Source organism: Geospiza fortis, unplaced genomic scaffold, assembly GCF_000277835.1.
Source record: "Geospiza fortis unplaced genomic scaffold, GeoFor_1.0 scaffold403, whole genome shotgun sequence".
Classification (NCBI taxonomy): domain Eukaryota; kingdom Metazoa; phylum Chordata; class Aves; order Passeriformes; family Thraupidae; genus Geospiza; species Geospiza fortis.
Genome location: NW_005054336.1, coordinates 4660828 through 4665491, shown reverse-complemented (window position 1 = coordinate 4665491; position 4664 = coordinate 4660828).

The window sequence follows — 4664 nt, the reverse complement described above, 5'->3', positions numbered from 1 at the left end:
ATGAGGCTGTCAGGACAACAGTGAGACCTATATGTGATCCTCATATGTACAAGTGTAATGTATGTATTGGCACCAGCTTATTAAAGCACATATTTAGGAGCCAAGAGATAAATTTACAAAAGGATTTCATACTTGGGAGCTGGGCCTTTGAAGCTGTTGTTCTTCTCTTTTATAAAAATCAGGAGGCATGCTGAAATTGCAAACTGCCTTGTCATCCCTGGAATCAAATCTTCAAATGAAGAGGAAATCTTTTCTTTTTCCTAGAAAAGATGCACTCATTGGGTCTTTTCAGATACCATTTCTATTTGTGACAGGAACTTTTTCAAGGAAATGAGCAGAAGGTAGAACAGCATGCTGCTTCTGATTGTACATTTCTTAATATGCTTTAGAAATATACACACTGGCAACATTTTTACAAGAAAATGCCTCATCTTTCATTAAAGAATGACTTATAAAAAAGCCTTGACTTTTGTATGGCTGTGTATTTCATTAGGTATATTTCATACTTCTTAACAACTCCTAAATGGCAAATAGTCCTGCGTAGTACTGGGAAAGCAATTTGCTTTAAATGGTTCATTTAGGTGAATTTAGCAATTTTATTTCGTCTATAAACTGAACAGCTTTTCTTAGCTCAGCTTTTGCACTTACCAGAATACAGGTGTTTAGTTATTGACAGAGATGATGCAAAATCTCTGCAAAATAGCTTAACAAAACCAAAAATTCTTGCTGTTCAAATGTTATTTTTAATTACTCCAGATACAATACTTGGACATTACCATGAGCAGGTAGAGTTAGATTGTTTAACACTAATGGGGAACATATCTGATTTTATCAGATTTCTTGTAAGCTATAGGAACTGTCTGTTCCAAAAAGCAACTCAGTGAAGGCTAACTCCAAGATAGCACCAGAAGTCAAGTTCTGAGTGTTTTATATAAATGTTTTTCCCAAAAGTAATCTTGTAACTTTGATCCTCCTAACAGGCTGCTTCTAGCACAAATTCCTTTGAAGCAAAACAAAAGCACGGAGCAAACAGAAAAGCCAAGCCCAAAAAGATTCGCATCAGCAGGCTTTGCAGTGAAATCATAGTGTATTCTCAAGCAATGATTTCTCTTGCTTCCTCCTTATTACCCTTATTTACCCTTCCTTTATCCTGATGCTTGAATTAAATCAGTATACAAGTGCTTTTCTTCTCTGAATGTCCTTTAATTTGACAGCCTCATGGCCTCGGTGCCCTTCTTTGCCAAATATTGCCTTTTTGTAGACACAAGTTAATTCCTATCATATTATGAGACAGGCTTGTGCACAGTGAAAGCCCAGCTTGCAAACTGCCTCATTTCTTTCCAGCCCTTGAGGAATTCTGGATGTGTCAGTAAGAGCAGGTAAAACTATCAGCATGTTCCTTCTGCTTTCTTCTGAAATTTTTTCTCAGCTGTATCCCAAAACATGAGGTGTTTGTTTTCTTTCTTTTTATTTTGCCCACTACTTGCCCCATCCACTTTCTTTCCATCTCCCCCATTTCCCACCTCCCCTGTAGGAATGCAGTGGCAATATATCTTCACTTAATCTCCTTTCTGGAAGGAAGTGCACTGTCACTCATGAGCCTTTACATCTGCCAGAGCTAATGAGCTACGTTTGACCCTCATCCTGATGGATTATTTAGAACTTCACACTCCTAGGAGAGTTGTAGTGTCCCAAAGGAGCAGCTGAGTGCTACTACAAATATTTCTAGTAACAAAAGATTTAATATGCTTTATGTAACATAGATATTGTTGATTGGATCCTATTTCAGATCTAAAATGCATTTTTTAATTGAATATCATAATTCAAGTTTCAATAGCAGAAATATGATAATGGTATTTTCATTGATAGCTGATGCTTCAAAAGTTTATTTGGACCCCAATGGAGGTGATGTAGAAACAGCAGTTTTCAGCAAAGGTCTTTCTGCCTGTCCTGACCTGTGGTCCTGTACCTTGTTTTTGGTGTATGTCTGCCCTCCTTGTTTTTGGTGTATGTCTTGTACTCCTCATCACTGATGGCAGTGACTACTCCTGACTGATGGAGACTGAGCTGGGATCAGAACTGGGTCCTGAAACTCTTTATTTTGGTGACATAACTCAAATTATGACAAATAGGAAAAGGAGATGGGTAGTTGCTCTAAAGACATTAAGTGATTAGTGATGGGCGAACATGATGTTTGTGGTCTGATAAGAAAAGCACTCAGAAAACTAACCACACATTTTCCAAAGCTTGTCTGGTGGGGAAGGGGATGATGAAAGGCTGGTGGTGCACCATTGAGACTTTCTCCATGTCCATCTGGATGTGTAGCAGAGAGGGGCAGTGCTGCCAGTGGCACTCTGCTGATGTGGGGCAGGTGTCCCCGAAGAGAGGGCAGGCTGGTACTCACTGAATTGTTGGAGATTTTTCTTTTACCTCTGTGGAGAGACTGTTATTTTTTGAGGAATTTTCAGATTAATGTCTAGACAACCTAGAGAGCCTTTCAAAAGATCCACAAACCCTCTGAGCCAGTGTGTTGTATTTATCTCTTAAGGAACCTTGTCATTAGGCTCAAATTAAAAATGAGCTGTCAGTTTCTATTAATAATTAATGCTGAAATGTTAGCACTTTGAAAGACTGTTTCAAGTGTAACACATTCCATTTAATGCTGAACAGTTTTATATTTACAGTAATTCCACCTTTCATCCCTTAATGTCAACCTCTAAATCTTTAATGCTTTAATCACACTTCTTATTTTGATATCCCAAGTGAGCTGTTCTAACCTGTGTCCGCTCCCTTTCGATAAGGTGCACATTTTATACTGGAAGGTTAGTCAGCAGCACTTGTTAATTATTAAGGAAAACAAAATGCTATTGCTGGAAAATTGTTTGTTCCCAGCTGTATGTGTTACCTTTAATCTGTACTGACAAGAAGCAAGAGGAATCATAAAATAATCAGAGGAGCCAGGAGAGAGGATTGTTTGTGAAGAATATTGCCCAGCAGAAATGTAGACAGCCTTGATTTGATTCCATAAATGATCGTAATTGCTGGGTAATGTATTTTTCTATGGAAATAACGTATCTGTAAAATACGTAGTTAAAGGAAGGCTCTGTGGATTTGAAAGCAGATGATTTTTGCTTTTGAGCTGTGATTCCTATAGCATATTCCTGGACAGCACTAACTCACTGAGAGCTTTGGTCTTGTGCATAGGCAACACAAACATTGCCTGTCCGGCAGCATCTGTCTGTGAGCCAAGTTCTTTATTTGCAGCCTTCCAGTTGTGAATAGGGAAAAATTCTGTAGAGAAACACACCACCTAAATGTGCCGTGAGGTTTTCTTTTTAGAATGCTTCTCTCCTGTAAATATCCAAGACATTATAAAATAAATATTTGTAATTTTCTTAACTGCAAAGCAAATAAGGAATATTCTAGAGAACTAGAAAAGGCACTTACATTACTTCCAAAGAAAGGAGACATTTTTGAACTTGTAGCTATAAAATATGTTGCTCCAATTTGTTTTCCTTGCTCTTTCAGAATAACTTCTTGAAGTGAGATGTAGCTATAGAGTGAAGGGTATTTGTGATCAAGTTTGCATAATATTAATGGGTTATAGAACAATATTGAACTAATCACCTACTGCTTGATTACTGGGATCAATAGAATGAGACTCCCCCTTGCGTCTGGCAGATTCATGTGCCGTGTATAACATATCTTGCTACCAATTTGTTAGCAATTTGTTATTGTGTTTTCTGGAATAGGTACTTCAGATTATTATCTATATCTTTTTCCACAAGTGCTATTGCATGGAGAAGGCAGAATGCTGTTTCACTGTAACAGAATCCTCAGCTTGGCCCTTCCTCTGCAGAGACTGAAAACAAAGTCTGGTGCTGGGGAGGGACCTGCTCTGGCCTTTGGGAGCCCCTATGGATGGGCCCCATAAGGCTGTCCTTGTGTGGACCATGTTTTAATCATGTGTATCTATCTCTGGGAAGACACTCATCCTCTCGATTTGAATGCTAATCATTTTTTTTTAATAATGTGTTATTTCTTTTATTCCCCTGCATCATGTACTTCTTTTCCTTACCTTGTTCTTAGCCATATTTCTCATAAGTGTACATGAAAATCTCTCCATTGGCTTTTTTGGTAGCTGAGAGTTCAGACACGTGCAACTCACAGCAAGTACTACCTCAGTGCATGACAATTCATTTGAAAACAGGGGACTGTTAGGCTGAGACTCCAAAAAATCTCTGTCCTATTTGGCCTGGCCATTCTCACACAGGCAAGCAGAGTGCTGTGTCAGCCACGTGGTATTTTGCACCCATTTCACCTAGGTGCCTGTGAAAGCATCATGTGCAAAGTGAAGTTTTGGTACTTCAATCTAGCAGCATTTCCACCACAGATGCATGTATTTCAGTGAGACCAAAGTAGAGTAAAAGAAGGTAGGATATTCTCAGTCTGTGAACTTATGCTTGTAGTATCAGCTCTCAGCAATATTATCTGCTTCTTTTATCAGGCTCTCATTGTCTGGGCTTTTTTTATAATTATATGAAGAGTGGATGAAGTCCTATTAAGTTGTCTGTGACTAGAAAAAGAATTACTGCACTGATACTTTCAATCCTCACTGACATGTAAAAAAGGCATTCAGAGTTTACTGAACCTCTGCCTCACAC